Here is a 14,172-nt window from a genome sequence, read left to right on the forward strand (position 1 = left end):
GGAGAGCTTTGAACTCAGGTAAAGTCGGAAACATAGAAGAAGAACAGAGGAGATTTTGAATTTGATTTAAGGGCAAAATGGACATTTCAGCCCTTTTGTTAATATTTTAACGGTAATGGTAATTTTTAGAAACAGTAAGGGTAGTCTTAGTCAATTTTCAAACAGTAAGGGTATGCTTAGTCAATTAGCTAAATGGGTAGTTTAAGAAATTTACCCAATTCATTATTGCCATTATTTTTATGTAGTGAATTCCCTTGAAAAATAATGTAAGCTATTTATGTATTTTCTATATTTACATTTTTGTTTGGGGGGGGGGGGGTGTTGGGATCTTTTTGTAAGGCTCCGTTTGGTTTGTGGGATGAGGGTGAGAAAAAGGGAATATTCCAAAAATATTCCTTTCTCTCTTATTTGTTTTGAGGGAAACAGGGGGATGGGATGAGAAAAATGTGGGATGTGGGATCCCAAAATTGTGTAATCGGGGTCGCACCGTGTAATGGTGCGACCCCGATGGGAAAACTTGAGAAAATTCATTTGCTCGAGGAAGGGGGATGGTTCTTCTTCTTCTTCAATTGGAGTAAGGCAACGAACCAGCGATGAAGAGTCTCCTTACCATGGACCAGTGGCAATGACAGTGAATAGCAACGGCGATGAATAGCGATGAACCAATGATGATGGCGAACAGTCCCCCTTTTGACAGTGGTGACGAACCAGCGATGAAGAGTATCCTTATCATGGTCTAACGGCGACGGCGAACAACGACGAACCAGCGATGGTCCCTCCTCCTTGGTCTTTCCTCTCTCTCTCTCCTCTCTCTCTCCCCCTCCCTCCCTCTCTCTTCCTCTCTTTCTCTCTTCTCCTTTGTTTTCGTTTTTGCTCCCTTGTTACCATCAAACCAGATATTGTTCATTGCCTTCCCTATTCGAACAGAGGAGGCGGCAGTGGCGACAATCCTTCATCATTTTCTTCATTGTGCGGTGGCAAGAGAACCAGGTCGTGGCGATCTGCTTCTTTCTCTGATCGTTGTTTTCTTCACCCCTTTGAATTTCCTTCTTTCTCTGATTTTCGCTGCAATTCTTGGTAGCAGTGATCTGCTTTCTTAGCACTCCCATCTCTTTCGGTACTTTTCCTACTACTTTTCTATATAAACCAAACAATGAAAAGTTAAATTTTTACAACATCCCATCCCATCCCATCTTTTCCCATCCCACCCAAATCTTCCCACTGCACTAGGACTTAAAATACCACTTCTAACAACTTAGTTTCTATTGAAATCTTTCCCCTACAATAATTTTTATAGCAGTTTTTATTCCCTTCTTGTTCATTAAATTAGAAAGGCCAACAATAATAGAAGCCTCCCTCCTTTTTTTTTTAATTTTTTTACATGGCTAGGGAAATTAGGATGAACTTTTCAAAGAAATATATCCCCTGATGCCAATGTGCATATTAGGTATTTATTTCATTTTCAAGTCCATGCTAGTAAAAAATCAAACAATCTCCCTTTAACAAATGTCAGGAATATGGTGCATGTCAAAATGAGTTTTCTTTTGTTGCTGTTTAGGGAATTCTGTCTCCAAATTGTTAGCACATATTTACCATCAAGATTGAAAGTATCAACATGGTGGGGCATATCGTATCGAATCAGCAACTGCCGATATGCCTTTTTTAAGCCTAATCCCAAAACTGACCGTTTTAAATGTTAATGATACTTAAAAACCTATCTCTCTCCCTATTTTTGAAAAAAAAGTTCTGTGGTATAAAGTATCGCTACACCCCTTCCACCTTATCGGGGTACATTGATACTTTTAACCTTGTTTATCATTGTAGGCAATTAAATTTCCAGGTCATTCCATAATGTTTTCAACGTTTTAAAAACCGACCTAGAAACAGAACCATTCTATCTACCGGTTTCTGGGTCAGCGGTTTAACCGTCCGGGTCAAATGGTTCGGATGGTTTGTATATTAGTGAAAATGTTTATATGAGATTTGCCCTAGTATGCAAACCTCATAAGAGATGTTAGTTGAAAAAGCCAGAAAGCAGAAGGAGAAAGGAGAACTGTTGTGTAAGAAAGAAAAAAAGAAAGAAGAAGGAAGGAGAGGAGGGAAGAAGAAGGAAGAGGATGAGGATGATTGGATGCTCACCAGCGACGAGTTATTGGATCTCAGATACAAAGATATAAATTTGAGATCTGAGATAGAAATTTGAGATCTGAGTTATTGGATCTCAGATTTGAGATCTGAGTTCTCGGATCTTAGATCTAAGATCAATTTCTCTAAAACATCTGTAGAAGAAAGTCTTCTTCTTCTTCTTCTTCTTCTTCTTCTTCTTCTTCTTCTTCTCTTTGTGCTAGTTCCCAGATCTGTGTCTGTGTCTTAGACTGGATCTCAAATCTGAATCATCTGAGTTCTCTCTATAACTTTATATTGTGAACCGCTGGCTGGGTCGAATGAGTCGACGGTTCGACCGTCCAGGTCAGCGGTTTTTTGACAATGTCAACGGGTTTTGACCCAATAATGGGTTAGGGGTGAAATGGAACTGGTTGTCTGGACGGTTTCCAGGCCAAACGGTCCGATTGTCCGGGTCAATGACGGTTCAAAAACATTGGTTTGTATTACCTATCCGCATCATTCAATATATTGCCACTAGACACTACATTATAGTTATTTTAAACTACCATTACTCTCCATCCACTAGGTGAGGGAAGATTGAATGGAGATATGCTCAAGTAGGTGTATTTGGTAGAGATGTCAATGGATTAGATAGTGGTATGATCCAATTCAAATCCTCAATCAAGTTAAATAGATGTTGAATATCCTGAAAGTAACTAGTCTTAAATGAATTGAAAATTAACAAACCTATTATGCTATTGGATTGAATATCCTATAAAGTGACTACATATTTCACCCTTCTCGAGCTTCTCCCTTATAAAATTCTTGCCAACTTAAATATATTTTGTTCTGTCATAGAAGACAAAATTAACTACAATATTTATAGCTGCCTTATTGTCACAATAGAGGGGCATAGGGTTGTCAATTTTAAACCCCAATTCCCCTAAAATATTTTTCAACCAAAGCACTTTAGCAATTCCATGTGCCATAGCCTTGTACTCAACTTTAGCATTAGACATCATAATTATACTTTGCTTCTTTTTCCTTCAAGTTTCCTTCCACAAAAGTACAATATTTATTAGTGGATTTCTTATCATTTATAGATCCTGTCCAGCTTATATTAATATAAACCTCCAATTTTAGGTGATCATGCTTCTTAAACAATAAACCAGTCCTTAGGTACTTCTTTAGGTACTTGAGAATCCCCCTTTGCACCTTCCAGGTTAGTTGTCTTAGGAGAATGCATAAATTGAATGAAAACTCCCACAACATAGGTAATGTCAGGATGTGTTGTGGCTAAATACAAGTCTTTCAATTAGCCTTTGAAACTGCTTTACATCTTTTAATGGTTCTCCGTCACAATCACCCAGTCTATGATTAGCATCAATAGGGGTATCGATTGGCTTTGCCCCTAGTTTACCCATATCTTGTAAGAGATCCTGGATGTATTTCTTTTGAGAAATGAAGATCCTCTTTTGTAGATGAGCAACTTCAATCCCAAGAAAATACATAGGTTGTCATAGATCTTTCATTTCAAACTGATTTGCTAAAATCTCTTTTAATCTTTGTATTTCAAAATTCTAGTTCTCTATAATGATGAATCCACATGGACTATTAGAATTGCAACTTTTCCCTAACTCCGTTAGAAAGAATGTGATTAAGTTGGCATCGCCTAATGCCTAAATCTCATATGTCAAATAACCATATGAAATCTACTGAAACAAGCTCTAGGTGATTACTTCAAATCATATAAAGACTTCTTCAACTTGCACACTTTATCTTCATTTCTTTTGGTACGAAAACCTAGTGCTTTATTGAAAACACCTAAATTAATGACAGGTAATGAAAGAACATGAAAGGAATTCATCTTTTCTATTGGGGTAAAGGTCTCAATATAATCAATATTCATATTTTGGGGTGTAATCTTTTGCCACTAATCTTGCTTTGTACCTCTCTATTATTCCATCTACCTTGTGCTTTACTGAAACAAGCTCTAGGTGATTACTTCAAATCATATAAAGACTTCTTCAACTTGCACACCTTATCTTCATTTCTTTTGGTACGAAAACCTAGTGCTTTATTGAAAACACCTAAATTAATGACAGGTAATGAAAGAACATGAAAGGAATTCATCTTTTCTATTGGGGTAAAGGTCTCAATATAATCAATATTCATATTCTGGGGTGTAATCTTTTGCCACCAATCTTGCTTTGTACCTCTCTATTATTCCATCTACCTTGTGCTTTACTGAAAACACCTATTTACACTCTATTGGCTCTTCCCCTTTAAGAAGATCCATCAACTCCCAATTATTATTTTTATCGAGGGCATTAATTTTCTTTTTCATATATAACATTTGCCCATTTAGGAATAGTTAGTTACTTCACAATAATTTTGAGAATGGGGATACTGTTAATGACTAACAAGTAGACATGTTCATGGGTCGAGCCAGGCTAGGTTCGAGCTGGGCTTTGTATATGTATCAACAAAATACACTCAGGACCGAGCCCGACCCAACCATCAGGCCTAAGTCTTAAGCTCGAGCCCGACTCTCATATAAAGCCCGAAGCCCGGGCCCGAGCCCGAGCCCAACCAGAAATTTGAAAACATAATTTTGTTTTCTTTTTTTATTCAATAAAAAAGTATTTTATTTATATTAAAAACCTTCAAAACTAAAAATTAATAAACATTTCACTATTACTTGGAAAAAAAAGAGAAGAATAAAGACAAAAAATATTGTATAGATATTTTTTATTAAATAAAATATATTTTTATTAAATAAACATAAGGAGTATGTTTAGGATCCAACTTACCATGTGAAAGGGACAAATTATGAACAAAATATCGACCACCAAAGACTCATAGGAATGGATAAAAAAGTTTATGAAGGGCTTTATAGTAAAGCATTCTTGAGAGCATGTGATTGATCACACAAGTAGCAACAAGCATAACATCAATCCAAAAGCGTTTAGGAACATTCATATGTAACATCATCCTACAAGCTAATTAAAGAAGATGTCAATCTTTTCATTCTACAACACCATTTTGTTGTGATGTTTTTGCACACAAGCTGTGATGAAGTGAGAACCATGAGAAACAAAAAGAAAAAAAAATCATTGAAATCACTATGGATTTTTTGTTTGTTTGTTTGTTTTTATATTTATTATTATTATTATTGTTGTTGTTGTAGTTGTTGTTGTTGTTGTTATTGTTATTATTGTTATTGTTATTGTTACTGTTTGATAGCTTTAACATTAAATGAAACCTTCCATTTTATCATTCTCATCTCATTTGGCCAAGGGTTTTTCTAAGACCACACATTTTTAAATCATATCCAAGTGATAAAAGATATATCTTTACTATTAGCTTTCTAATAATTGTAGTTAGTCCCAAGGATTGAAGTATCGATATCGACTGTCATATCAGACAATTTTGATACGAATACGAATGCACTTTGGGAACACATCGATACAGACAAAAAATATGGATACGCTAGGAAAAACACATATAAATTCCATAAATACAGTAATAACACTAAATTTAAAATCAAATAATCACAAATAATATATAAATACATAGGAAATGTGTATTTTAATTGTATATATGAAAAAATATAGGACAATTAATATAGCGGGACATACAATTTTATTGATAATGTATCAATCAAGAGTCCAAGACACATACTATATGCACATATTATATTTTAATTATTATATCAATTATTTTATATTTTATTATTTTTACATTAACCAAAAAGTCAACCAAATGTTAAATTCTCAAATGTAGATTAAAATATCAATTAATAATTTATAAAAATATATTATTTCAATTTAAAATATATCAAATCTCTTAAATTTTTTATGATACATATCATATGTAAATTTTTAATTTTTAATTACTAAAATAATTATTCCATTTTTAATATTTTTATTTCTATAATTTTTCTAAAATTAAAATCCATTTTTTGATATAAATGTTGATTAGTAGATTTGATAGGTTTTATTTAATATTCTATTCTCAAATATTTTGTAAACAATTTTTATTTTTGTAAATTGTTAATATATTGTTATTTAATGAAATGTAAATTAAAATATATAATATAATTTTTAAGTACTAAACTACTTATTCTATTATTAAAATTTTATTTGTATAAAGTTCTTGAGATTAAAATCATCTTTTGATTTTAATGTGGATTTGATAAATTATTTATTTCATTAGTTTATAAAATATCAATTTTGAATATTATTCTTTTTATTTTTTAGTTGGAGTTGTTAAGCAAATATGTATTATTTATTTGGATTATATGTAGATTTAAGCTAAGGGCACACTATACATCGAGTGACTTGGGTTTGAATCCCTTTATTCTCATTTTTTTAGTAGAAAAATACGATGTATCGGTTTGTATCAATGTGTATCGATTAATACAATATGATATTGATCGATATGCATCCGTATTGGTCTGATAGCACAGTAAGAAATGCAAGACAATTGGTGTTGAAGAATTAGGTAGAAAAATCTAAAAAGAGAAAAGCTAACACAATTTAGAAATAGACAGATAGTAAAATAAAATTAAAACTTAGATGAAAAGACTAATGATATGCGACTTGAAATCGAAAATTGCATGAAGAAAGTAGTGAATGACATTTTATGAGTATTTCAAAGGGAAATGAAATGGTACTAATAGAACTTGATGGTGGAATGAAGAAGTTCAAAATATAATTATATTAAAATGAGCATGTTACATAGATTAGAACAAAACTAAAAAAAGGAAAAAATCCAAAAAAATATAAAACCATAAGACGGTAAGCGAAGTTAAATTTAAAATTTATGGTGAGTTATAATTAGGCATTATAGATGGAGAAAAAAGGATTTATAAACTAGCATAAATGAGAGAAAATAAAAGCAAAGATTTGAACCATGTTATGTTTTTTAAAGAGAAAGATCAAAGGGTCTTAGTAAAAGATGAAGAAATCAAAGAAAGATGGAAAAACTATTTTGAAAAGTTATTAAATAAACATGTAGAGGCTATTAAATTATTAATTGATAAGAGATTACTAATACTAATAGTGTCAAAAATAATTGTACTTTTATAAAATTAAAACTGTTGAAATAAAAGTCATTAAATAAGATGAAGGGAAAGACATTACGGCCCAATAATATCAAATAAAGTAGAAAAAGGTGTGGAAGAGATATGCTTATTGTGACTAGTTAAGCTATTTAATAAGATACTCAAGGAAAAGAAGATGCATGATAAATAGAAAAAGAGTGGTATAATGCCTATATTTAAGAACAAAAGCAATATACAAAGTTATAAAAACTATTAGGGGATTAAACTTATGAACCATTATATTATGAAACTTCGAAGAGAATAATTAAACAAATGCTATGACATGAAACAAGTATATTAAAAAATCAATTTGGTTTTATGTTATGGAGATCAATCACAAATTATATAATTTCTATATTACAAAATTTGCTTTTATTTTAAAAATTTTCATTTTGATGGTTTTAGAAGTATATTGTTTTTTAAATCAAACCTACTTGTTTCTGCATTTTAAAACAAAAATCTTAGTTCAAGAACATGGCCTTTTTATTATTTTTTATTTTTTGCTGATATTGCAATTTCAAAAGCAAATAAAAAAAAACTGCCCCTGAGGCTGAGTTTGGAAACGATGCAAATGGAGTGTAAATCCCAGTTCAAGGGTAAATTTACATTTTTCAATGCATATTTACATTGATAATAAGATGTAAAAGTACATCAATAAAAAAGAAGTAAATTTGCATTCAAGTGGCTTTTGATAAAAAAAAAGGCATATGCTTTATTGGAATTCGTGTTTGCATATATTTTTAGCTAAGGCTGAGTTTGGAAGGAGTACATATGCAAATATGTAGAATGCAAAATCTTATATTTTGTATTATTTTATATGTATTTACACTGTACATATTTGCATTTGTACTACTTCCAAACTGAGCCTAAAAGTCTATTTGGTAAGAAGGTAAATTTGTCAGTGCAAAACTAACCAAACTTTACGCACTCTACATATTTGCATTCACACTTATTTGTATTATTTCCAAACCCAGCGTAAGAGACAGTTCATATGATTTTGTTTTCTAAAACACAAAAAAAAAAAGAAAAAAAAAGCTACCCCATATTATATCGTTTTTACTAACTAATGTTTTTAACAGTCGTCCAATTTCAGTTCCAATCAAGACAAATTGACTTGGGGAGTGTTGTGTGGGGGGGGGGGGGGGGGGGGGGGCAATAGGCAATCTTCCTGGACACAGAAACAAACACATCAAATCACAGAGAAGTGGATGAAAATGCCTTCTTTGACTTGATAACTACAGAATGCAAAATTCCGTTCCAATTTCCAAACCTTTTAGTTGTATTTTATATAATAAGAAGTTAGAGTCGTGTAAAACTATATTAGAAAACCATTGGAAAGACTTTTTAAAATTCTCCATGTATGAGTTTGCCTCTTTTTCAAGCTTTTGAATGCTTAAGAATAAGACAACTCCTACCAAAAAAATTGGACGAAACAATAGAAACCAGACAAACCACCAGAAGTCTTTTTCAAAACTGAAGCAAACGATTTTGTCATATATGCATAACTACTCTCTATTTTATGTAGAGAGAATTCATCTTTTTCAGTCGAGTCTTGATAGAGTTGTTTATTGCTTTGTAATAAGCTAATATCTCATATTCGAAGTTATCCACAGAGTATCTGTCTATGGGCCAGATAGATGCCTGATTTGGCCTATTACCTAACTGGTAGGATGTGGGAACAAATCAGACTTTAGAAGTGCAATCTGCAATGTCAGGCCATCAGGTTCAGCGGGTCGGGTTGGGTCCGGCTCCTGAACCAGACCCTTAACAAAAGATCAAGAATCAATCCAATTATTAATTGGGATCTCTGGCCTTACAAGAAATATTTTGGAACGGCCAAAAGAGACTTTCTTTTTGGTCATTTAGGCAAGGATTTCGTAGGTGTGTTGAGGCAAGAATCTGGTTTACTTATTTTGTTTCTGTTTATTTTTACATAAATAATAATAAATAAAAGGGTAATATACAAAAGCCTCCTCTAAAATTTTTGACAATCATAAAAACCTTCTCTAAGTTTCATTTTAACAAATACCTCCTTAGAATTTTTGAGAAACTCAACAAAAACCTTCCTTCTATCACCTTTCTAGACGGAAAATGTTAGACTGATGCATTGGTTTTTTTTCAAATGCCCATTTTGCCCTTTTATAAATTATTTTAAATACAAAATTACTGAAATACCATGTTTTAACTTGACAAAAACCTCTTTTAAAGCCATCTTCTAACATTTTTGTTGAGTTAAAATAAGGTTATTTCAGTAATTTTGTATGTAAAATAATTTATAAAAGGGTAGAATGGGTATTTGGAAAAAAATGATGCTTCAATCTAACGTTTTTCTTTTTGTTGAGTTTCTCAAAAATTTAGGGGAGGTATTTGTTAAAATGAAACTATAGGGAAAGTTTTTATGATTGCTAGAAACCTCAGGGGAGGTTTTTGCATTTTACCCAAAAGGGCAGTCTAGTGTACAATGTTGTGCTAATGTAGGGCATGGGGAGGTTGTACTTAGCCTTACCCTGGAGGCTATTTCCAAGATGAACCCTGGTCACCCAGGTTGCAATGGAGCAACCCAATCGTTGCACAATTTGTGCCAAGGCTTACCCACCTCCTCTGTCTTTTGACAAATTTTTAAACCTTGGTTGTACTTTGACTTCTACAAAAACCACCCTTCATGTTTTAAATAAATATGCAAACTCACTCCCTCCATTAATTATCTTGTAATGGAGAAATTGAAATTATGACTATGCCCTTGATATGAATGTGTGTAGAGATGGCAAAGGGGCGAGTTTAGGGAGGGTTTTGTAAATTCTAGACCCTACCTTCCTATCTAAACCTCCCAACTTGTACTTGCTCAAAAGCCTATAGCGGGTTGGATTTTGATAATCCAAACCCTCCTCACACATGAAAATGCAAAACCCTCCCCGACCCTCCCCTTCCCACATTCAAGGGTAAGGGTGGGTTGGGTTTAGAACCTACATTTAATTTCTTATTATTTCTTGTTATATATAATCAATTATTTGATTAATACATGTAAAAACACAAGCTATCAATTATCGATCATTCACATAATTCAATATATTATTAAATTCAACACCTAATACATAAAGTTTATATATGCTTTCTAACAATATGTGGGTTAGTAAGGATTGGTTTTGGTGTGTGCGATGCAATGAGGCGCTTTAGAGGCACACTTTGCTCGCACTTCTCGCAAAAGGCATATTTGGTTTTGGTGTGATGCTGACCATTGATCACCATTGATGAGATCAACAGTCATGATTCGATCGGGTGTGATCAAGAGGCACAATTCAAAGTTAACAATCATTAACTGTTAGCTTTGGTTTTGGTACGATGCTGACCGCTGATCACGATTCGATCGAGTGTGATCAAGAGGCACAATTCAAAGTCAACAGTCATTAACTGTTAATTACCTTTTAAACAATCACAATGTTTGAAATTGTGACTGTTCAAGTGCTTTTTCTAAAATAACACCTACATTTTCTTCATACCTCTTTAGAAACTATTTAAGGAGCATAAATCAAGCTTTTCACACAACTTCAAAATTCACTTTCTCTCTCTCTCAATCCAGTTTGCTACAGTCTCATAGAAGGTTTCTTCGGAGACTCTTCAACTTTGTTGTTTGTAGATTCTCGCCCAAGGCTCTGTTTTATCTTGGGAACGGATTTGCCTGTAACACAAAAACAAACTCAATGAAATTGAGAGGGGGCAAATAACATTCTAAAGATAGTATCTTCAAGGGCGCCTTAGAGTTTCTCCTCCGAAATTTCAGTGACCCCATTTCCCAACACCTGTCAAATCCATATTCACATTTTCATTTTGTGTTCTTCAAACAAAAAAAGAGAACTGCAGAGTACCAGTCCTATTCACTTTCTTCAAGCTTGTGACACCAAATAGAGCCAGCGGTGAGACTTAATGGAGGTCATCAGATCAGAGATAGCGATGAACCTCAAGAAATCTTTGGCTGTTTTGTGCTCCGAGTTTGAAATAGGTAATGGGTGAATGAAAAAAAATTGAGGTAGTTGGTGGTGGTGGTGGAATCATTGAGAGGCTTTTGACGAGGCTAGAGAATCATTGAGAGGAACTGAGTTGTTGATGCTTAACGAAATCTGGGAAGAATCGTTCGAGTAGGGTTTTTGAAGGGCTTACGGGGTTTGGAGATTTAAAGAAGCATCAATAACATCACTATGGGATCGATCGATGAGGAGTCGGGAATCAAAGGAATCAGCATTGCTAAGCTTAATAGAAGCTATACAAGCCTCGACTTGGCACTGAGAAAAGCAGCTCTGTTGGTAGTCTCAACATTCCAGTGCCACTGCCAACACCCCTCAAAAGAAGTAACTATTGCTTAAGTGATGGAGACGGTTGGAGGAAGATAAAGGAAAGAGAGAGAGAGAGAGAGGTCAGAGGAAGAAGGGGTGCCGGTCAAGAGGAAGGGGGCGAGGGCAATATTGGGTTTTTTTAAACGCCACATGGTCACGTGTAGGATTTTGAAAAAATATTAATAGAGGCTAACGGTAAGGGTAGAACTAGTCAATTATTAGAAACAATGAGGTAGACTTAGACAATAATCAAACATTAGGGAATAGTTAATCTCATGGTGAAGAAGCTTTTCATGGGCAAGAATGGGATTTTGAAAACTTTAAAACAGTAAGTCAATGTCTTCTTTCAAGACAATTAATGGAAAGGATATATTGGCATATACTTATTTGAAACGCGAAGGGAGGTTTTTGTAGAAATCAAAATATGTAACATGTTTAATTATTTATTAGAAAGCACGGAGGTTTTAAGTGATTCTGTCTTATTATACATTAGGGGCCTCTGATAATTGCTGAAATAGCTGAACTGAACGACTTCATTATTTTGCCTTTTGGTGGATAGAATAATTAATAATTAAATAACAAATAATAGTGTAAATTAATCAAACCACCTTCAGTGTTAGGCCATGTTTGGGAGTGTTTAAAAATAAGTGCTTATTGGAAATAAGTGTTTATTTTAAAATTAAGGGCTTATTTTTTAAGTTCAAATTTCCAGTTTTTTTTTTTTTTTTTTGAAGTTCTCATACAATATGCACTTATTCAATTTTTTCTCCTATAATTGTCCCTATTTAATTTTTATAATACCAATTATAACCCTTTTACAAAAACAATTTTACAAAGGCACTTTTATAAAAGTTATTTTATGAAAGTTATTTTTACAAAAGTAAAGTATTTTTACAAAAGCACTCTTATGAAAGTACTTTTATGAAAGCATTTTTATGAAATAACTTTTATAAAAGTACTTTTACAGAAGCACATTTATGAAAACACTTTTACGGAAGTGATTTTATAAAAGCACTTTTACGGAAGTGGTTTTATAAAAGCACTTTTATAAAAGTATTTTACGGAAGTGCTTTTATCAAAATACTTTTATGAAAGCACTTTTGTAAAAGTACTTTTATAAAAACATTTCTATCAAAGTACTTTTATTCATTCACTTTGGATTGGATATTTTGAAAATTTGAAAGAAAATAAAGGACAAAAGTTGGGTGCCAAATGCAAATAAGTGCTTATTAGAATAAGGACTTGTTCCAGCACTTATTTTATATTAGGTGTTTTTAAGTGCTTATTTTTAACATAAGCACTCCCAAACATGGCCTTAGTCTGTTAGACATCAAGGAGCTCACAACCTCCTATATAACTTCTTTCTAAAAAGACCATGTAATAAGCCATTCAGTCGGCCACTTCAGCTGTTATAAATGTGTATGATGAGAAAAGAAGCATTGGAACAACCAAAACTGATCCCAACCAAATTATTTTCAGGATACGTACAGATCCAGCCGGTTTGGTTTGGTTCTATTTGAAAATGGGTTTCAATAAATCAATTCTATGGTTGTTTTTTTTTAGGATAGAGAACCCTAAGGGCCCGCTTGGTTCACGGGAATAGGATCCTTGAATCAGAATTGGAATGGTCCAACTGTTTGGTTGGACGGAATTGTAATCTCATTTCCATTCATGCTGGAATGGCATTCCCCTGTTTGAGGGTATGGTCATTCCCTCCCTCTCTCTTGAGAATGAAATCTCATTCCAGATTATTTCAATTCTTATTCCAATTTGTCTGAACCAAACAGGCTATCGGAAATAGTGCCAAACCTTACATTTTGTATTATTTTGTACGTATTTGTACTATACATATTTGTATTTATACTCTTCCAAAACTAAGCCTAAGGAATATTGATTCCAATTCCAACTATAAACCAAACAGACCCTAATTTCTTCATTGTGATTTCTATTAAAAGAGGAAAAAAAGAATGGCTAAGGAAATTTGCACAAGGGCAAATTGGAGTTTGGATCTACTTCTCACAGAGTACGCCTCACAGCATGTTTCAGCTGTGCATCTGGAACATCTCTCTATGATTAAAAACTTACAAGCACAGAGATGTTCCATATGCATGACTGAAACGTGCTGTGAGTTTGGTGTGAAGCGTGCTCTGTGAGGAGCATATCTGAAATCGGCAAATTGATATATAACTTACAATGGCTGGCCCTACAAATTTTTTTATGATTTATTTCTTATTAATGAGGCAAAATTTAAGCCAAAACACTTGCCACATGGCAATATAAAAACTTCCAACAGCCAATATTAATTATGGAAAATAACAACCAATAAAAGATATAGTATAGGAAACTTTTATCCTTGGATCTGACTGGGCCACGGCATGGTGCCTGGGAAATTGGCTTCAGTGCTCACAACACCATGCTCACACCATTCGCACAGCCTTTTTACGGTCTTGCATTGGGAATATCTCCCCATTAAAAAAAGCATATAAATATGAAGACATTCTAATTGCAAGGCTGTAAAGGCTGTGTGAACAGTGTGAGCACTGAAGCCGATCTCGATGCCTGGGCTGAGATTGGATTTTTTGATGAAAGGCTGAGATTGGATTCAGTCCTCATAAGACTGTGTTCAGACTG

General features: G+C 33.5%; 1 protein-coding gene across 4 annotated transcripts in view; it reads left to right on the plus strand.

Moving 5' to 3' along the window:
* LOC104599661 (Tetratricopeptide repeat (TPR)-like superfamily protein) overlaps nt 1-14,172 on the plus strand; it is a 36,497-nt gene that overhangs the window by 4,541 nt on the left and 17,784 nt on the right. The window lies entirely within an intron of this gene.

Source organism: Nelumbo nucifera, chromosome 7 (assembly GCF_055504915.1).
Source record: "Nelumbo nucifera cultivar China Antique chromosome 7, China Antique-T2T, whole genome shotgun sequence".
In the NCBI taxonomy this organism is placed as follows: domain Eukaryota; kingdom Viridiplantae; phylum Streptophyta; class Magnoliopsida; order Proteales; family Nelumbonaceae; genus Nelumbo; species Nelumbo nucifera.